The 22,620-nt window shown below is 45.8% G+C and overlaps 1 protein-coding gene and 1 long non-coding RNA gene across 5 annotated transcripts in view; one reads left to right on the top strand and one right to left on the bottom strand.

The window, feature by feature from the left end:
- METAP1D (methionyl aminopeptidase type 1D, mitochondrial) overlaps positions 1-22,620 on the bottom strand; it is a 1,748,106-nt gene that overhangs the window by 39,975 nt on the left and 1,685,511 nt on the right. The window lies entirely within an intron of this gene.
- LOC138488862 (uncharacterized) overlaps positions 1-22,620 on the top strand; it is a 198,230-nt gene that overhangs the window by 84,563 nt on the left and 91,047 nt on the right. The window lies entirely within an intron of this gene.

Below are 22,620 nucleotides of genomic sequence, written 5' to 3'. Positions count from 1 at the left end.
ACAGGAAGTGCGATCTGTTCTGTTCAAGGGATTTTCCCCCGAGAGGAGCTCTAGGAGATGGGTTCGTAGTGGACTAGGAGTTTCCACTCCTTTACGCGTTCCCACCAGTCCCTGTTATTCCTCAAACGATCAGGAGGTTGAGAAGATTCCGGAAAACCATGATCCTAATTGCCCCGGATTGGGCCAGGAGAACGTGGTACCCGGACCTTCTAGATATGTCCATCTGCCCTCCAATCCGTCTTCCACTCAAAGAGAATCTTCTCTCGCAGAAGGGAGGTCAGGTTCTCCATCCAGACACCAGAACCCTCAACCTTCACGCTTGGCTTCTGAAAGGTTGAGGTACAAGGATTGGGATCTCCCTGATGACGTCATGGAGGTGTTGCTTTCGGCCAGAAGACCAGCAACAAAGTCTTTATACCGCTGCCGTTGGAACAAGTTTTGCAGCTGGTGTAGGGAAGAGAATATCGACCCTTTTTCATGTGGTACACCAACGGTGTTATCGTTTCTACTCTACTTGGCAAACTCAGGCCTTCAAGTTGGCACTGTAAAAGGCTATCTCGCAGCGCTTTCTATCTTCAAGCGCACTGCGGAGGAACCATCGTATTTCAAAATTCCCCTAGTGGTACAATTTCTCAAGGGTCTAACTAATGTTAACCCTCCAAAACCATTCCAGGTTCCCTTATGGGACTTAAATTTAGTCTTAAACTTCTTAATGGGCAGTCCATTCGAACCTCTTCACTCTTGCGCGTTGAGATTTCTCACACTTAAAACTGTCCTATAGGTAGCACTAACATCTGCTAGGAGGGTGAGTGAGCTACAAGCTCTCTCCTGTAAACCCCCACATACAATCTTCCACAAGGACAAAGTTGTCCTACAGGTGAAGCCTAATTTCCTCCCAAAGGTGGTTTCTGAATTTCATATTACTCAGAAAATTACCTTGCCTTCATTCTACCCTCCTCCCCATCCGGGGAAAGAGGAGGAAAGGCTACATAGGCTGGACCCTAGGCGAGCTCTCAGCTTTTACATCAACAGGATGGCTAGGATCAGGCAAGCAGGACAACTGTTTGTAGGATACTAAGGTCACAAGTTGGGACTACCCATAACAAAACAAACCATCTCCAGGTGGATTATTTTGGCCATCCTGGAATGTTATAGACTAACAGGGAAAGAGCCACCCCAAAATCTCAGGGCTCATTCAACCAGGGGTATTGCAGCCTCTTCGGGTCTCCAGAGAGGGGTACCGGTCCGGGACATATGTGCGGCTGCCACATGGTCGTCCGCACATACATTCACAAAATTTTACAATCTGGATTCCTCCACTGCTCAAGAGACCAGATTTGGCAAGGCCATATTACATTCGGTCCATCCCTAAAGGAATACATAACACTATCACTCCCTCCTCCAATTACATGCCACTGCTATGGGAGCCTATCAAAGATAAGGAATACGTCGGAGGACACAATCCCTTCGAAGAACAAGTTACTTCTTACCTGGTAACGTTCTATCGACGGGATGTTCCTCCGACGTACTCCTTATCGCCCCTCCCATCCATCCCCGTAGTGATAACTTCCCTTGTGGTTGCAGCTTACGCTCCTTCAAGGTCACTAAGCAATTCAGGCATGTCTTTTCTTACGTTACAAAACGGAACTGAGCAACGGATGCAGCGCGTGGCTATTTATGGGCATGGTGACGTCGGCGCCGATACGGTGGCCGTCGATGGACATCGACTCGGCGGACGTCGACGCGCAGCACCCTCTACAGAAAAAATATTATATAAGATAAGGAATAAGTCGGAGGAACATCCTGTCGACAGAACGTTACCAGGTAAGAAGTAACTTGTTCGTCTATGCCGTGCCGTTTAGAATTTCCAAATTGTTCTTCGTGTGAGTGACCCTTCGCTAGGGCGGATCCCCATCCTCTTTGTTTAAGAGTGATTGGGTCCGGACCACCGGTGGGACTCGTGCTTCTACTGCGATTCCCTTTCGGTACGGGCTGTGCAGCGTCGTCTGGAGCGGTGGGAGGAGATGTTTCTGCGCGCTCCTTCTCCGCATTTTCAGAGCTTCATCGATGAGAAGAAGAGTGGCCCGGTAAGTTCTTTCGTTTTTAGGGCACCCCAGCTGGGGGACTCCTTCCCGGGGTCTTCCCGGTCCTGGAGGAGCTTTATGAGCTCTGTTACCGGGGTGCCTTCTGGGCCTAAAAAGTGTACCAGAGTTTTCTCTGAGGATCTCCGTAAGGGGTCTATCGACACCGGATTACAATCCGAGGCTCCTCCTGTGGGGCTGTTTGTGGGCCCAGTTCTACTGAGGCGGTGGGTACCGGAGCTTGCTTCGAGGTCTCCTTGACTGGAGCTTCCCATACAGACACCGGGGTAAATCCTGAGGCCTCCGTTGAGGCTTTCTGTACCAAACTAAGGTTCGAGGCCCCTTGTGAGGGAGCTGTTACCGGACTCGGATCCGATGTTCCTCTGTTTGAGGCTAAGGTGACCAACAGTTCCCAGAGGCCTGTAAAGGTCTTGTCGGTGAGGTGTACTCCTCATTGTTCCCGCTCGGGCGGTGACACCGGTTCTGTCGAGGGGGCACAGAGTGAGGTCTCTGGCCGTAATTCCTCTGTTACCAGCATAGCCGAGGTCCCTCCGTTGGAGGCTAATTTGGCTGATAGGATGTCTCAGAAACATCCTAGGCCACACAGTACCACTCTACCGAGGTTCCTTGTGTCAAGGCTAAAATGAAGACCCCTGACCCGCCTGTGGAGACCCTGCCTCACTTCCACAAGTGTCACAGTTCTGCTCAGGAGCTGACAAAATGGCGGCCGTTCTCGCCAAGACTACGGCTGCCATTTTGGATTCCTCCCTTACACCTACGCCATCGGCTTTTGGTGATGGGAGTGTTTTTTTTCAGGTGAACATTGTTTTCCTTGTCTGCAACCTTTCCGTCCAGTGTTTGACTGGAACGCTTGGATGCCTTTACCGCACAACGTCTTATTCCCTGCGACATCTGCACCCTTGTTCTACGTTGATTCTAGTGGAGGACTTTCTTGGCAGCCCTCTCTCTTATGCCCCTAGAGCTACTCCGCTCATGAGAGGGCCCCTTTTGCCACGCATAAACCGTCGGCGGAGGATGCCTTTTTCAGAAAATTTCAAAGGCTTATGCACTCCGACCCCATGAAGGAGTATTTCCAAGGTTTGTTTAGGGAGATCTGCCCTCCAGTGCCTCCTGCGCCGTTGGTTCCAGCCGCGGCACTGGTGGTTCAGGCAGCTCCGCCTTTACCGGCCGGCCCGCCTCCAGTTCTTCCTCCCTTGTCTCCAGTGGACAAATCTTCAGCAGGGCCAAATGCACGCAGCTTGACCCGGATGTGTCGGATGGCACACAGGGGGATCAGGACAGCGAGGACCAGCCCTGCTCTGTTAGTGCCTTCCATGACCGGGTGCTGGACATGATGTGGCTTCTGGATGTTCCAGTACCCGAGGCACCCGCTCCTCAGGAAGGGGTGCTTCCTGAGGCGTTCACCTTGTCTCCTCTGGAGCGTACCGGCTTGTTCTTCCAGAAGGACGTTTTGGCCGAGGTCCGTAAGGTCTGGGAAAAACCACACTCTGGACTGTTTGTTAACAAAAAAATTGACACTCGTTATAGGCTTCATTCTTTGGAAGAGGTAGCCTTACCAGCTTGTTGGCCCCTTCCTCCACAGTAGTGGCTGCTGCCACGTTACAATCCAGACCGGCTTCAGCGTCATCTACTACGGCAGCCCAGGTTCTGGCCAAAGAGGACAAGCTTCTTGACTGTTTGGGGAGGAAGATCTTTGCTAATTCACCCCTGCAGTTGCGTCAAGCGAACGCGGAGCTTGTGTTAGCAGGGGCAAATATGAAAATGTGGAAAGGTCTGTCAGAGTTTGAGGAATTCATCCCAGTGGATAAACTACGCGATTTTAAAGCAGGTTTGTCAGATGCCAGGGTCCTGGCGCAGGATATCCTTGAGGCTGCGGTGCATCATGTTGACACCTCGGCCCGGGGCATCATGCTTGGCGTGGACACCTCTCGTCAGGCCTGGCTTCATGCCACAAAGTTTTCCAAAGAGGTGCAGGATAAAGTTCTGGAACTGCCTTTTGACGGCGAAGAGCTTTTTCATTCGTCGACAGACATTGAACTGACCAAGACTAAGGACAGCACTCAGACGGGCAAGTCCCTGTCCGTTTTGGTGAAACTGCCTTTCAGGGCGCAGAGGACATCTTCGCAGCCTCGAGTTTGAGGGTTTCTGGATCGGAAGACTCGTAGAGTCGATACTCCAACCGGAAACTCCCGTCGGCGTCAGCAACAAGGCCGGTTTTTCTCTCGATCCTCGGCCTCCTCCTCATGATCTGGTGGTCCCGCCACAGAGAAACCAGCTAAATGAGGGTTTTCTGCGCTCTCACGAGACCCTGGTGGGAAGGCACATTGCGTCTCACTGAGAGCCGTGGCAGACCATCACCGAGGACCGGTGGGTCTTGTCAGTTGCTCGGACGGGCTTCCGCTTGTCCCTTCCCCCTACCCCACCCTCCAATCCTCCTTTCCAGCAGTCGGTGACGCCCTCCCTCAGAGCCGAGGTCCAGAAGCTTCTGGATCTCAGGGGCGGTGGAACCCGTCCCCCTAGGGGAGCGAGGGGAGGGCTTCTACTCCTGTCTGTTTACGGTGCCCAAACCCAACCAGGCTGGCCTGCGCACCATCCTAGACCTTTTCCAGTTCAATCTCTCTCTTCCGCAAGAGAAATTCAAGATGATCACGCCCTGTCAGATAAAGTCCTCTTTGCAGAATGACGACTGGCTTAGCATGGTGGACCGTCAGGATGCTTATATGCATATCCTTATTTGGAGTCCGCATCGGAAATACCTACGGTTTTCCATGGGGGAGGAGCATTTCCAGTTTCCTGTGCTCCCTTTTGGCCTCAGCCCGGCACTGCGTATCTTTGGGAAGATGTCGGTCATTGCAGTTCATGGCTACACGGTATCCATGTGTATCCGTATTTGGATGATTGGCTGCTGTGCAATCCTTGTCCACTGTCAGTCTCGAACAACCTTCAGTCTCTCATCCAGCTTCTGTTACACCTTGGGCTGTCGGTGAACTGGCGGAAATCCTCCATGACAGTCTATCAGGACTTGATTTTCCTGGGTTTTCGTTGGAACACGATCGACTGCAGAGTATACCTGACCGGGCACAGAATGGCGGATCGTTGGAGGGCGGGGTTACGGCCACGTGCGGTACCCCGCCTAAAAAGAGAGGAAGGACACATTTTTGAAAAATTAGATGCTTTTTACAAGGTACTCCGGTCCCGTCCCACGGGACGGAGGAATGGCCCATAAGTATGGAGGACAGGGGACTATGGACTAGGAATAAGGTAGTCACTACGGTGAGTAACTTTATTATTTTTGGCTATTTAAATTTATATACAAACTTTAATTAGAGTTAGGTTAAACATATAGACAAAACCACATTGTATATCATGGCAGTCTGGAAACATTATCCTGTATTGTAAATAATGTGAAAACCATTATACAAGACGAAGGCTCACATACAGAAGGTTCTACAATTGAACCTTCAGCTAAATGATATGAATTACATCTGAATGTAATACCAGACTGGGGTTTATCCTACAAAAAGTTATGAAGTTAACCCAAAAGCGTGTCAAGATTTTGCAATTACGTCTATGATCAAGCACAAGAATGACTAAATGAAACAAGACTGAACGTTTTATTAACTAAAATGGTCATATTAAGAAAATGAATCACATTATGTGCATATAGATTAATGAAATGTTTCCCCTTTTTTGCTTCTTCTTTCCCTCTCAGATTTTCCCTCTATTCCCCTTCATCCCCTATTATTTCTTGTCAGAAACTGTTACTGCAAGAAAATGAACGTTTTTGTATCATCAGCCTTGAAAAATCACTCAGGTGCGAAACACATGTTGGGTGTTTTTGCCGTAAAATGTTCATATAACGTGATTGCACAGACTGTGAAAATTGTACACATTTGAGATACATAACCTAGCAATATACAATGAAAAATGTATAATAAATGCACACTAAACAACATATGACCACTGGTAAACTTATCCGAAATAGATTTCTTTTACATAAAAAAAAACAGTATTAGCTTGGTTTGAGAGACACGTGCATTCATAACAATTCAAGGATCGGACGATCAGACCCAGGAGAGACAAATGCTGCAGCCAGCATGCACTCCATTCTTCTTAAAGGAGGTAGTATGGACGGCGGCGCAACGGGACCCGAAAACCCCACTGTTGTTGACGCTTGGGGTGTCAATATGGCATATGCTTTTTACAGGGAACCACACCCTACTCACCCCAGATCCCACTAGTGACACTGAAACAGGAGGACCCCCTTGTCCGATTAAATGTGAGGAAATATTGGGATCCCTTGGAGTCGTAACGGTGGGAGATATGCTACGGGAGGGTAAACTGATGGACTTTGAAGCACTGGCATCAGAGACAGGGAAAAACAAAGAGGTGATGGCTGGAATGTTTAAAATGAATCTGACCTAGCAGTTCGGGCTGGACTGCCCCTTTTTGGGTGGGACCAAGCCTGATTTGCATATGGTCTTTCTTTCCCCTTCTGTAATGGCTGGGCAGGCGAAGAAAGATGGTCTGGAGGGTTGCCCAGAGCAATGCCAGTGGTTAAGATTCATTCTAAACCTTCCACCCATCACCTCTTTGTTTTTGCTTTGTCACCCCGAGTGGGATGGGTATGCCCAGACGTGGGTCCCGTGCCTGCTGGGCCTAGAGTCCCAAGCTACTCCTCACTGATGAGGCCCAACAAGGCAGAAACATATTTGGGGATGCTTGTGGTCTCGTGCAGAAGGGATGTGACCTACAAGTTCGGGCTGGACTGCCCCTTTTGGGGTGGGACCAAGCCTGATTTGCATATGGTCTTTCCCCATCTCTAATGGCTTGGCAGGCAAAGAAAGATTGTCTGGAGGGTTGCCTAGAGCAATGCCAGTGGTTAAGATTCATTCTAAACCTTCCAGCCATCATCTCTTTGTTTTTGCTTTATCAGAGACAGGGATACACGGAGGACAACATATAATATATGCCTTGCTCAGCACCATGATAAAGCGGAAATGGCTGGAAACAGAAGGGGCATTACATGAACACGCCAAGATAGAAACTTTCTATGATATTTTGGAGGGAGGACACGCCGTGTCGAGGTTATATGAGCTTCTAATGTCCCAAGACGGGGACATGCTGGAACAGATTAGGCTTCGGTGGGATGCAGACTTTCAGGAGAAATTTACAGATGCAGCATGGGGTAGGGCATTGGCTTACCATAAAAAAGTATCCAGGAACGCGAAGCTCCAGCGAATCCATTTGTATATAACACACATGGCATATCTAAACCCCGGGAAAATAGCCAAATTTTACAATGCCACCGAACAGAAGTGATCAATGCTGACATGGTACATATGTTCTGGGCCTGTGGTACAATCCGTCAATATTGGGATGACATTGCCCAGGTCCTAGCCAAGGCGGGTATTGGGCTGGATATAGAATCCCCTAAGGCCTGTATAGTCGGCCTTTTTGCACGCCCCAAGCGAGAGAGACATGTGACCAAGCTGAGGGACCTGGTGTATATCTCAGCATGGCGCAGGATAGCAATAGGGTGGAAAATGCATAAAGGTCCGGATGTTAACCAGTGGTGGGGGGACCTTCAGAAATGGACTCTGGCGAAAACAGCAGTGTGATAAGAAGCGGCCCGTAGAGGCTGAGGGGAACACAATACGGACTTAGATTCATGGAGGCACATGGTTCAAGAGTTGATGGCCTCTAGGCATACAAAATAAGTTAGGCAATGGTGACCCAGTCATGATAGGCGGTTACAAGGAAGTTGCAAGAAACAGACAATGTAGCATGTAAGCGCACGCAAGAAGATAGGCTGGGAGTGGGTGGGAGGAGTTAGGAAGAAGGGGGGAGGGAGGAGGGCACACAGACATTATCCGGGTGTATACTGTCATGTAGAAGTTTTACAAAGTCTGTTATATTGTGGTTAATAAAAATGATAAAATATAATAAAAAACAAAACAATTCTGCTAAGATATCAGTTATTTTAAATAAGGTTTATTGTTGGAATAAATACTGCTGAGAAGGTTATCAATCATGCAACATCATGTCCCCAATGGTGGAACGTTTTGAACATGGCAGTAAGTGCGTCCTACGTGAATACAGAACTGTGTTTTTGGCTTGGTTGAAAATGTTCTTGGACTATCCTGGTTTTTTGAGTTTCAGTGAAAGGTTGTTCCCCTTATGAACAATTAGTCTAAGTTAGAGAAACTAATTAATTGGTAGATTTTCCCTGGGACGTTATGGTTCATTGCTCTGAAAATGTAGTAAACAAGAGTATTTCATTGTGTTTAATTGCAGGGCCTAAGAAGTTAATCTCTATTCTACTGTAATGAATATGCACTTTTTTTGTGCTTTGTAATTCCAGCCAATCCTTGAACAAGATGAGATGCTTTTCATCCCCCATCCAAATGAAGAAGATATCAACTATGTAATGCTTCCATGAACCCACTGTAGTACCACATGGGTGCATGGCCCAATAAGCATACATAGCTTCATAATTAGGCATGTACAAATTGGCCACATTGGGTACAAAGGTTGCACCCCTGCGGGTACCTTTTATTCACCATCAATATTATTATTTAAACAACATTTTTTGGGCATCATGGCAATCTCTGGTTTGGAAAATGAGTTCAATTGGAACTATATGTGGTGTAGCGTAGGAGTCAAGAACCTTGTAGAGTACCTCTTCAAGGATTTTAGTGTACCGTTCATCTAAAGCCATCTTAACCAAAAGTTGGGTATCATTTTTGAATACAAACCCCTCACTGGTCTTAATCTTGTTGGTGTTATTCTGAAAGAAACTATGTTTTTTTGACAATGAGTTTTAAAAACATGTGCATGAAAATTGAAAACCATTCACATTTATAATTCAGCCCTGAAATTATGTGTCCTCATGGAGTCTATTTTTGTGAACTCTGGGCAGTATGACATTGGGTCTGATTTTTAAGAAACAATCCTACATGAGAACTGATTCAGTAATCAGTCAGTGCAAGATCAATATGGTCAATCTTACAATGAATAATGTGAAATATTATTAAATTGTTATGTGGTATTTGCTTCATGTCCTGTGGTTTCGAAGATAGCAACACACCTCAGCTGCTTTAATAGACAAACAGGAACGTTGAAAGGTTGCTGCCACTGTTTTTGGTAGTTTACCTTACAAGTAATTCTTTTGGCTTTCAATAGCCTCCAAACCCACCCAAAATCAATATTTGTATACTATTCATTTCAGATTTGTTGATGGGTGAGAGTAACCCCAGTTTAATGTTTCCAAATACAACAATCCCGCCCACAATCTGGGCCAAGAAACAAACCATTTGGTAAAAATATTCTTATATTACATATATGATTGTATCAATTTTCAAATGATTCAAACCTCACAATCGAATAGCGAGCTCACTTCAAACACTGTTAAAAAACCCTGATTTTCAACACAAACTGCAATGCAGTCAGCCTTTTGAAAACACACCAATTCAAATCAATAACCCACAAATAACAGAAACGAGTTCACTTTTCCACATAAGCAAATTTACACTTAACTAATACGTATTACCGTGCTGAATACTACTTAAGTTTAATATTTTTCCAGAATTAAAATGATTTATATATAAAATACAAAAAACATTAGAAAAGTATTGGCATTTAGAACATCTATAATGCACTGGCAATTTAATCCTGAGCTAGGTTGGGGAACGTCGAATGTAAGGTGTATGCTAATAAATACCAAAGAGTTGAAATGATGACGTATGTTACTGACATTTACACTGTGCACCGCTGCTGGTCAAATTGGTTTAGTTTCTTTGCTGTTTACTGAGATTGTGAACAATTAGAAGATTCAACTTAAAATGACATTAATTTTACAGGGACCAGTGAATGTAGAACTGAATTTAAACCATAGGTTCCTTGGATTTTATTCCTTACACAATACTGTTCACAAGCCCTTTCAACATTATGAGAAGAGATGCACATTAGGGGGGCATTACTTTGAAGTTTCCTAGGCCAGAGGGGCTTGTAATCCCATTTTCAATCTTCAAATTCGAATACATGCAAAGGTCTCAGATTCTGTTAGACCCTGGCTTATGCAATAGCCCAGGGAATTACATTCTTAATTTTTAATCTACAGAAGTAATTATTTCCTGAAATATATTGAAGTTTTAAAGGGATGCACCATTTAAATATACTGGTAGGTTATTAGTTTTACTTACTTTTGAAGTGAGTGTTGGTGATAATAGGACAGCCAAATTTAGCACATACTGGTGAATCCGTGGGAATCTTTCTGATAAATCTACCTCTGCCCTTTTATAGTTGGCCTCCCCACCCTCCCAACTCTGGTTGGAGTTCTGCTAGGAAATGGATCAGCTGGAAATCAAGAACTAAAAACACTACCCTTGTAGGCTCTGTATCAAGTTTTTAGGAATTAGAGCTTTTTCATTTCTAATGTGGATTATGAATGGCTTTTCCTTCCAAATGCTGGATGTTCCACATTCTCCCGTTCTCCCTCTCTCCTTGTCCATCTGGATCCTTGTCTGACTTCTGGCTGATTGTCTATTTCTCAGAGGGGTAGCTATTAAATCAATCTACTAACCCCTTCCACACCAGAGGCACTTTGACAAAGCATAATTCTATTGGCCAAAGCCTCTAAAAAAAACAATTCCTATCCATATAAACTATCATTCATTCCCTTTCCCTGGGATCCACCCCAACAATCTTATTGGCTTAGAGTGTGGGAACTCGAAGAGTAGGTGTGTTTCCCCAGTGTGGATTCACTTATAGATGCAGCTGCTTAGCATACATGCCAGCATCAGACAAGGGAGCCCACAGTAAAACATAATGCAATATCTATATATAAACATAGGCAAACACAACTTTAGTATCCTATCATCCTCATTAAGGAAGCTCTAAACTGAAGCCGATGAGCGTGGTAAGAAGCAAAGACTCCTGGCAGACAGGAGCCACCAACAGTCAGATTTATTTACTCCATGTTTGGTGAGGGGGTCCTACTGGTTTTAAGCCTATTCTTCAGATACGTTTTTAAAAACATTTTGACGTTTTATTTTTTGCTGCTGTGATTTAGCAATAGGGTCTTCAAAAGATTGCTTCCTTTACCATGGTTTTCTGTAAAGTTACTGCATGAAGTGTTCAGATATTTAATTTCTTGGACATGCCTGTGGTAAACATACGTCACAAATGTGGCAAACCAACAATCAGAAACTAAGCTGGCCATGTACTTTGTGTTTATTGCCTGGAGCCACATGATACAATGTTCCGAGGGGCATGGAACCCCATTAATGACTAGAACATTGCAAGAAAGAGAGTCATATCTCAGCAATACTAGCCTGAGAAGAGTGAAAGAAAGAAACTGAAACCTTGGCTTTCTGTGGGTGATCAATCCTTGTAGGTACTGTCACAGATGGCACAAAAACACTCAGTCTTCGAGACAGTTGAATGGTTATTGTTATCATTTTGTGAGGACTAGGGTCATCCCATACTCCTACGTCCCGTCCCCTTTCCTCCATACTTGTGGGACATTCCGTCCTTAGGGACGGGACCGGAGCACTTTTTTTAAAAAAGCATAACAAAAATATCGTTTTGTCCTTCTTTTATTTCTATGCATGGCCACCGCACGTGACAGTAACTCTGCCTTCCTGAGTTCCACCCCGCACATCGACATTCAGTCCCTTTCTCTGCACAGTCAGGGTCGGATGCACTTGCATCACAGGGAATATTTTTCTTTTTGTTCCCTTGTTGTTCATTCCTGTTCTGGTTCCACGGTCATCTTTCCTCTGTCTATGCCAGAGAGCCTGGGATTCGTGTCCTGTTGATCGTGCGAACGTCGTTTTGCGAGGCCGGATCCCCACACTCTTTGCCTGGAGTGTTTAGGTGCAGAACACCTTTGGGACTTGTGCTTCTACTATGACTCCCTCTCCGCCCGGGCACTCCAGCGTTGTCTTGTCGGGTGGGAAGAGGTGTTTCAACGCGTTCCTCCACCACACATACAACTCTTCATTGAAAAAAAAAGGAATTATACAGTAAATTCATTCCTTTTCAGGGCACCCCAGCCAGGGGACTACTTCACAGGGTCTTCTAGGTCCGGGAGGGGCTCAAGTTGCTCTCGTACCAGGTATTTTCCTGAGGTATCCCGCAAGGGATCTAACAGGCGATCCAGAGTCTGGAACTAACTGTACCAAGTCTCAGCTCGAGGTCCCTCTCAAGGTGACTAAACATACCGGGGTTACTCCAGAGGTTCCCCTTCTTGGGGCTATATCTAACACCACCAGGATTGAGGGGCCCCCTTTAAGGGTCTCGGCTTCAGGGCGCACTCTAAGCCATCTCACACTCAGACCTGTGGTGAAACCAATCCTCCTGAGGGGGCAAAGAAGCCGGTCAAGCACCATAAGCCTTCCAGTACCGGTTCTGCCGAGGGTCCCCTATTCTGGGCTAATTCTTCAGCAGTCCCTAAAGTATCTAATAAACACTCTAGATCTGCTAGTACCGACTTTGTCAAGGTTCCCTGTTCGAAGGCTAAAATGGCACATAAAACCCCAGACTTCCCTGTGGTGACTAAGGTCTCACTTGCTCCGGTGACGCTGTTTGCCTCAGGTGTTGACAAAATGGCGGCCCAACCCCCGCAGACCATGGCGGCCATTTTGACTACCTCTCTTACACCAACGTTCACAATGGCTGGTGCTAAGGGGCCTGTTTTTAGGGCAGAGCAGCCTTTTCCATGATTTGTGTAAAGTAAAAACCTGTTCCACCCTCCAATGGATTGGCGTGCTCGGACTTCGCTGCCGCATACAGTCTCGTTCCATCCTGCGCCCGCGCCTTTGATCTATGTGGATCCAATTGGTGGGGGACCATCCTGGCAACCATACCCTTAGCGATCCTGGGGCTATGCCCCTTCCGAGCGGCCTCTGCCCTCTCCAGCGCCTAGACCTTCATCTGAGGATGTGTTTTTTTCGTAAATTTCAGACGCTTATGCATTCTGATCCCATGAAGGCGTACTATAAGGATTTAAGGAAATGTATCCTAAGCCGCCTGAACCGGCCCCTCCTCCAGCAATCCCCATGCAGGTTCCGGTAGGGCCACCTCCTCTACCCCCACTGCCTCTTCTGCCTACATTTTCCCCTGTGGAACACTCTGGTTGCTCTGCCAACCACCCCTTTGGGGCCTGATGCTCCACATGCGGCGGTTCAGTCTTCTGCTCTCGCCTCACTGGATGAGGACCGGTCAGACCAGGATGGCGATGAACCGCCCCGCTCTATTAGAGCCTTTCACGACCGGGTGTTGGATATGATGGCACTGCTAGACATCCCAATACCCGAAGCACCAGCTCCACAAGAGGGGGTACTTTCTGGAGCCTTCACTATGTCGACACAGGAGCGCACTGGCCTGTTCCTTCAGAAGGATGTCTTGGCCAAGGTCTGTAAGGTCTGGGGAAAACCTCATTCCGGGCAGCACCTGAACAGGAAAATTGAGCTTCATGCGTCTGAGGACATATACTTGTCCGCTTGCCCGCTCCCCTCGTCGACGGTGGTGGCAGCAACTGTGCTCCAGTTGAAGCTGGCCTCTACATCCTCCACTGCAGCGTTCCCGATACTTTCCAAAGAGGACACGCTTCTTGACGCCATTGGGAAAAAGTTTTTTCCCAATTCGGCTCTTCAGCTACCTCAGGCTAATACTGAGCTTTTCCTGGCTGGTGCCAATGTCAAAATGTGGAAGGTGCTGGCGGAGTTCCAGGAATGTATTCCGGCTGATAGGCTCGAGGACTTCAAAGGAGGCTTGTCGGACGCCAGGGTTCTGGCGCAGGATCTACTTGAGGCTGCGGACCATCACGTAGACACTTACGCTCGAGGCCTTATGGTCGGGATAAACATCTCCTGTCAAGCGTGGCTGTATGCTATGAAGTTCTCGAATGAAGTTCAGGACAAGGTGCTTGATCTCCCCCTCGAGGGTAAAGAACTGTTTCACTCCTCCACGGATGAGGAACTCAAGAAGACCAAGGCAATTACTCAGACTGCCAAGTCATTGTCGGTCCTTGCGGAAACTCCAGCAAAAGCACCTTACACTCAGAGGTAGGGGTCCCAAACAAGGTCATTCTCAGGTTTCAGAGGTTTTCAGCACCGATGTGCGCGTCGAACAGATGCTCCAGCTGGTGGGCTCCACCGTATACAGCAAGGTGGTCAGTTTTGCTCTCAGCCAACAGCCTCCTCTTCTGGAACGGGTGGTCTCCCCAGTGATAAAACATCTAAATGATCTTTTCCATCGGTCGCACGAGACTCCGGTGGAGGATGAATTTCGTCTCATCTGGAGGCGTGGCAGACCATCACCGAAGACCGATAATTTTTGACAATCGCTCGGGTGGCTTCCGCTTGTCCCTGCCCCTTAACCCACTCTTTAACCCTCCCTTCCAGCGGACTGGGTCACCCTCACTCAGAGCTGAGGTACAGAAGCTTCTAGACCTCATAGCAGTGGAACCGGTTCCCCTCAGGGAGCAAGGGGAGGGCCACTACGCCCGTCTGTTTACAGTGCCCAACCCCAACCAGGCTGGCCTGCACACTATACTCAACCTTTCCAAGTTCAATCTCGTTCTCCCCCTAAGAGAAATTCAAGATGATTACGCCCTGCCAGATAAAGTCCTCTCGCTGGAAAGGCGATTGGCTAAGTGTGGTAGAGTTTCAGGATGCATACATGCACATTATGATCTGGAGCCCGCATCGAAAATGTCTGCTGTGCTCCGTGGGGAAGGAATACTTCCAGTATCATGTGCTTCTGTTTGGTCTCAGCTTGGCACTACGTGTCTTTACGAAGATGTCGGTAATCGCAGCCTTCCTCAGACTGCAGGGGGTTCATGTCTATCCATACTTGGACGATTGTCTCCTGCGCAGTCCTTGCCCACAGGCCGCTATGGCTAATCTATAGTCACTCCTTCAGCTCCTGTTCCATCTTGCCCTGTTGGTGAACTGGCGGAAATCGTCAATGACGGTCTCTCAAGACCTGATCTTTCTTGGTTTCCATTGGGATACTGTCAGTACCACAGTGTTCCTGATGGCGGAAAGGGTTGCAGACCTTTCGACCACATGCCAGCTCTTCCTCCAGTCCTCTCACATGACGACTTGGTAGGTTCCAGAGAATCCTGGGCCTCATGGCTTCTTGCGTGTTAGCTCTACCTTTTGCACGCCTGAAAATGAGACGCACTAAGCTTGCTCTTTGGAGCAGCTGGTGCCAGGCTACAGAACTTGATTCCAAGGTGATTCCAGTCCCTTCCTGCATGACGGCAGATCTTCAATGGTCGTCCGCCAGAAACCTCTCAGTGGGGACCTCCTTCCAGGAGCCCTGCCCACAAGTAACGGTCACTACAGACTCCTCCCTTCTGGGGTGGGAAGCGACACTGCATCACCTCGAGGTGTAGGATTTGTGGACACCTCAAGACCGGCGCTTCCACATCAATTACCTGGAGCTCCTGGCAGTTTTTCTGGCGCTCAAGGCTTTTCATCCCTCTATCACCAACAGTGTGGTTTGAATTTGCACAGACAATTCTGTAGCCATGTTTCACATCACATCAACAAACAGGGTGGCACCAAGTCTCCCCTCCTGGTGGACCTTGCCATCCAAATTTGGAATTGGCCTATCCAACACAATGTTTGGCTCCAAGCTGTGTACATCCCGGGTCACATCAATGTGGCTTCAGACTCCCTCAGCGGCCAATCTGCAGCGAGTTACAAGTGGGAGATGTACACCAATGTTCTCACCAGGATTTTTCAGCAATGGGGTACTCCACAGGTAGATCTCTTTGTGACATCATCAAACAGGAAACTTCCTCTTTATGCTTCCAGGGACAGGCTCGGAGTGTCTTCCTTGAGGGACACCCTGAAGATCCTGTGGGACAACATGAAAGCTTACGCCTTTCCTCCTTTGCCACTGATTCATCGGTCACTTTGGAAACTCAGGAGTGCATCGCACTGCATTCTCCTCTTCATAGCTCCTTGGTGACAAGCCAGGCTCTGGTTTTCGGAACTGCAGCACCTGTCGGTGTCCTCTCCGATCAGAATGCTGCAGATTCCTGACCTTCTTCACCAGTGCAACTACCAGTTGTGGCACCTCTCCCCACAATCGTTCAGCTTGGCAGCCTGGTGCCCGAGTTCTGATCACTAGCGCAGTTCAACCTTTCCGAGGACAACATTCGTATAATTCAAGTAGCAAGAAAACCATCTACGAGAGCTCAATACAGGAGAAAGTGGCTCAGTTTTTTCCATTTGTGTCTAGCCAAAGAGCTCGATCCCAGGCATGCTTTCATTGACACTGTTTTGTCCTTTGATCTTGCAGCCTCTGGCATACATGTCTTGTCATGCAGGACATATTTGTCTGCCATTGCGGCTTACCTGTTTACAGACAGCTGCTCCTTTCCACTGGCTGATTCAGTCATCAAAAGATACTTTGCATTGCAGGTCTTCTCCATCTGTTTCCACCGGTTCGGGACCCTCATCACAAATGGGATCTGAATGTGGTCCTCACCGCGTTATATGTCATAAGCCTTTTGAACCCATGGCCACTACTGAACTCAAGTACCTGTCTTGGAAGGCGGATTTTTTGATTGCAGTAACATCTGCAAGACGAATAAGTGAGCTTCAGGTTCTTCTGTGGAACATCCTTTCCTAACTTTTCTAAAGTAGTTTCTGAATTTCTCTTGAACCAGTCTATATCTTTATTGGACTTCCTGTACCCGGTGTCTGATGCAGTGACAGGCTCTGAAGTTCTACTTCGACAGGACGAGCAAACTCAGAAGCTCTTCCCAACTATTCTTTACATCCGGTGACCCAAAGAGGAAACCAGCCTCAAAAGCATCCATCTCCTGCTGGGTCGCTTCATGTGTTTCCGAGGCCTACAAGATTCAAGGCCTTCAACCACCTAAAAGCATTAATGCACATCTGGTCTGGGGCAAAGCAGCTGCTGTTGCCTTCCAAAAGTATGTCCCCTGGGAATACACTGCTAAGGTGGCTACTTGGACCTACCCATCGGCATTTTGCAAACATTACTGTCTCGACCTGAGAACACGGGCTGATGCCCAATTTGGCCAGGCAATTCTCAAGAATTTATTCCAATAAGGGAAATTTCCATCCACCCGTAATATCTATGGTCAGTGCTTGGGAATCTCCACTAAGTATGTAGGAAAGGGGACGGGACGTAGGAGTATGACAAAGTTACTCACCATAGTGACTACCTTACTCCTAGTCCATAGTCCCTTTTCCTCCATACGGCTGCCCTCCATCCCTGCTAATAAATATCCTCTATTGTTGCTTAAATGGTCTCACATCTGACGTTAGAAAAGGACTGAAGGGCGATGCGTGAGGCAGAGCTCAGAAGGCAGGATTACGGTCATGTGCAGTAGCCCTGTGTAAAAATAAAAGAAGGTCAACAAATTACATTTATTGATGCTTTTTTAAAAAAAAGTGCTCTGGTCGGAATGTCCCACAAGTATGGAGGGAAAGGGACTATGGACTAGAAGTAAGGTAGTCACTACAGTGAGTAACTGTCATTCTCCCTCGTCTGCCAACAAACCTTCTCCCTAACTGAAGTACCTGTAACCACTGGTTAGTTCTACCAAATGATAACCTCTATGGTCTGATCTTCTCTTCTTCTGATGGTTTCTAAACTCCCTCAGGGACTTCACAACTGTCCCTACTGTAGCAAAGATTAGTAAACTACTAGGAGTTAGTGCTTTGCAATTACTCTAGTATTCAGGCTGGATCATTCACGCCCAATTACCTTTTTTCCTCTCCTCTTGCTATGACTCTCTTCCACTTACTCCTCCCTCCGATGTTTCAGTTCCCCCTAATTCTCACCTCCACCCTTCAATAAAACCACTCCTCCCGATCCACTTCACTACTCTGCATCTCTGTCACTACTCTCTCCAACACCATCATTCCCCTTGTCTGACTATTCCACTCCTCCCACTACTACACTCCACTCTCGAAGATACACAAACACCCTTCCTACACTCTGTATCAACCGCTTTACAATCCCTCCTTCCACTAACTTTCTCTACTCGCATGCCACCCAAACATGCACACAAACGGCAGAACTACTTTCACCCCTAAACCAATACCTCATCTGCTTTAAAAATCTCCTCAACATCTGCTGCTCTTTCCTTCCTCCTGATGGTCTCTCTATTTTTGTCCACCTCATACCTCACCCTGAAAACCTACACTTCCTGCTTCCTGTACATCCCTTAATTAACCCTGCTCCTTTTCGGTTTGGTTATCCTTCCCTTACCAATCTGAGAGTTTTAGAAGACAATATAAATACAATGTTTTACTTGCTAAAGCAAGGAGGAAATATATCGAGAACTTTGTCCCATCAGGCTCAAGAAATTTGAAGGAGAATCATCTGTCAGAACATCATAGTGCTGGATATTTATGCTCCATGGTCATCAAACCAGCTACAAGATACTCTAAGCAGGGAAATGAACGTGGACACAAGTTGGAGGTGGATTGAAAAACTCTTCTTCAAATCTATCAAGAAGTGGACACACTGCTCAGAAGTGCAAATGCAAACTTTGTGCAGCCAGATAGCTCACCAAAAAGGTAATTGGGGACATGCATTCTCTGGATTGGACCTACAGGTTTCTCCATGCTTTTCCTTTTATTTCATTGGTCTACAGAGTATTTTTGAAACCAATGCACGAGACAGCCACAGCAATCATGATCGCAACCATGTAGGTGGGGAGAACCTGATACTCAGATCTCCTCAATCTCTCCATTCACAATCACATTTCCTTGCATCGACATAACCTGCCATTCTTGAACAAAGGAGGCAGCTTCTGAACCACAATACACCCTTTCCAAAGCCAGCAGCCTGGTTTATGAGCAGCGAGAGTACACACTTTTAAATGTGTCAGAAGAATGTAGACACATCTTATTTACGGCAAGAGCGCAGGCAACTAGACTGGCGTACACAAGCAAATGGAAAAGGTTTTCTGAACTTTGTAAGACTATAGACCCTTTTCCTGAGTCTGAGGTCATGGAAATTGGTAATAACGTATTATCTACCTTCATTTGCTCAAGCCAGCTGATCCAACTGATTACGGTGTCTAAGGACAGTCTACCCTACACCTGGACCAATGGTACTTGTTATTAGTGGATAGACTTTGCATTAACAAATGAACATGGCTATGTAAAGGTAAAACATTTTCAGCTGATTCCAAATGACTTGAGTGATCTTGTGCTAGTGGAACTTTCCATAGCCAAGTGCCACCATAATAGCCCGTAACAACTTCTTAGGAATCATTGTTTCAATAATTCAGGGAAGAGAATAATATGGACGTGGAAACATTTTTTAAAATTGAATGAGGTGATTGATACAAGAAAGTATTGGGTGCGAAGACCATTTGAAGTCACTCAGTGTGGAGAATTTTTATAGTAGGATGCATTCTCTTTGTGATGAATGTGGGAAATATCAGAAGAAATATTTCTCTAAAGTTAAAAGTTTCACTGTTCATCCCGGATCCCCCTCCGCCGGGCTCACATCCGCTTTAACACAAAGCTTGCACTTGATCTCCCTCTGCCGGTCTCAGACCAACTTTATCTACTTTGTTATAAACTTTCTTTACTGTATCAACATTGAAGACTTTAGATTGTGTGTGGGATTTTGCTTGACCCATCGCAGGACCACTTAGATTCACAATCCATTGCCACTCTTTCACTTTTGTCAACTCTTAGTTGGATACCTTACAGAGACCTATGATTGAGCCCACACACAGTGCCCGACCACTCTCTTAAAGGTATCGTATCTTGGTTTCAAAGTTTAATCACTCATCTGCAATTCATCTTTACTTGTTTTGGTTATCACACACATTTCATGCAATGTTCGTCCCAGCGCTCACCATACAATGTTGCTGCTTGCCACCTTGACTGCAACACAAACTGCTCTTGTATTGGTCTGCCCAACTCATCGGCTGTGTTGATTTCATTGACACTGCTTTGTTGTTGGAGCCAAGGACAGTACCACGGCAGCTGGCGATTCTATCCGCCTTGATTATCGACGCGGGTACCTCCGACACACAATGTAGGATTTCTCAGCCTGGTTTCCTGGTTTTACGCTTTCTATTCTCGAGGCTTCATGAAAGTAACGGTTCCTCGTCGAAAAGGTCAAGGGAACTTCCCTCCTTGCGATCCCCTTATGTTCCACTGTCTTTCTCCTCTTTTTAAACTGCCATCTTGGAACTGTTGTTTCCTTGTGTGCTTTGCCTCGCTCAGAGTGTGCTCTCGTGCTCCGCCTTTTATCTGTGTGGGAAAGTGTAATGAAAGTCAGGTGTGTGATGGTCAGTAATTGCCTGACCATTGTATTGGGACACATCAGGTGTACAGCTTGGGAGTTAGTCCGTTTTCTCTCATAGCAGGCTGTCTGTGAGAAAGTGTTCATGTTGTAAATTTGGGGGTTGAGTTCCTAAATATCCTACCTGGTAGGATGGGGTAAAGGCGTTACAGGGAAGGTGATACTGCGTCTCACCATCCGGTGTCCCACTCCCCGAAGACCCCTCATCCAGGTGAAACTCCCTTACTGGACCACCCCTCAGGAACTGGATCAAAAGGGATGGTTGTGTCCTGGCCACCTGGATGACAGAACCCTGGGGACTAGCGGGTGAGACACCTTCTGGTTTCTCACACCTCCAACACAGTTTAACAGCATTAGCACAATTCCCCTCGAACCATGGTCTACTGATTAAGCTAAACATTATGACCTTTAAGGCAAACAGGAAGAGTATACGAAACGTTGCTGGACAATTTGGAAAGTGTGTTTACAAGAAGTGGCTAAGTATTTGTATCTCAGCATTCCTATCACTAATAAACTGAAAAAGTGGTACTATCAAGTTCTATTATAAAAAAAGTCTACCGACAGATTTCAGGCTAAGAGCTTCATACAAAAAGGGGCGGTCAATCTATTGAAGTATTGTCGTCACTGTATAAATCTTGTATAGTATCTAGCATCCTATATGGCCTTGAAATGTTTACAGTTAAGGAAGTAAAAGGGCTAAGTATATTGGTGGGAAATCTCTGGCAAAATGTTTTATGCCTCTCTAGATCAGTACCTATACAGGCCATTTGTAATGAATTAGAACTTACTCTGTGTGTTACACAAAAAAAGATTGCCATGATTATTTTTTTATGTAAACGGTTTAGAGAATCGTAATAATTGCAATTCTATTTATTTGTATTTCATAAAACAAATTGGTTTTAATACTCCCTATTTAGCTTTAAAGATATGGATTTGTGAGATATAGATATTCCTTGCGGTAACAAGTTCTCTGTCTGCTGATGATAATTTTGATGTTAAATGTAACGAGATAATGAAAAAAGCTGCGGTCTGTCATCTAAATCATAGAAGCACGAAATTACCCAAAAATTCATTCTTAGCCATTTATATTTTACAAGGCTTTCCTGTGGATTTGCCTTGTGCTTATATAAGAAATATACAAAATAAGAAGGTGAGATGTGTCATAATGTGCCTTAGACTAGGACAGATTCATACATTATCTCGAATAGGTGCATGGCAATCCATTCCGTTGTCGGAGTGCCTATGCAGGTTATGCAAAACAGACATTGAGAATCCTTGATATTTATTAACAGACTGCAATTCTTTGACTGACATTTATGAACAAGTTTATGTGAAGCTATTATATGACTTGCGATATTTGCACAGTGATCAATTGTGGGCTCTATTGTATGCAGGAGAAAATGTAGTTATGAATTTTACTATTTATTACATTGACAAGACATTCTTAGAAAAATGATATAAGATTGTTTTAATTCTGAGTATATTATTATGCTGGATTTTGCCATGTGATAAATATGTGTTATTATATATTGTAATGTACTATTGTTGACTGATGTTGTGTTTTAAGGTTATATTTAACCAATAAAACACTGACAAATTAAAAAAACGAAAATTGAGCATTTTCACTGTGAAATTGAAAGAGGCTACTTTACCTTCTCTCTTTGGCAAAGAGTAGCCTACAGCATTCCTCTATTAAAGTAAATTTTGCAGCTAAATCAAGAATCAGACTAGAAAGAAGCCACATATCTTTAAGGAGAACATCATTAAACATTTCATGAAGGAGTTGCTAAATTGATTACCCCCATTCTGAAGTCCATCTCCATTTTGGGAACTGAGCGCAGTCCTGTCGCGATGAATGCAACCATCTTTCGTGGCTATGCTTAACTGTACCATGACATTTCCTACCTGTAAAGTGGCCTTCTTGGTGGCCATCACTTCCAGCAGAATAATGGGTAAAATGGATGCTCTTTTGTCACCCAATCAAAATATGTCTTTCCTTAAGCACGAAGTTGATTTTAGTACTAACCTTCAGCTCACCCCAAAAGTAATTTCCGAATTCCATTAGAATGAAACAGTCCAATCAACGGTTTTTACAGTTTGCTTTCTCCTGCATAGCACAGATTGCCCACACTAGATATGAGGTGAGCTTTTAACATTTGCATAGAACTGTGTTGTTAAGGAAAGCATG

Source organism: Ambystoma mexicanum, chromosome 9, assembly GCF_040938575.1.
Source record: "Ambystoma mexicanum isolate Mex_15411 chromosome 9, UKY_AmexF1_1, whole genome shotgun sequence".
Classification (NCBI taxonomy): Eukaryota; Metazoa; Chordata; class Amphibia; order Caudata; family Ambystomatidae; genus Ambystoma; species Ambystoma mexicanum.
This window is presented reverse-complemented; position numbering and strand designations above follow the sequence as displayed.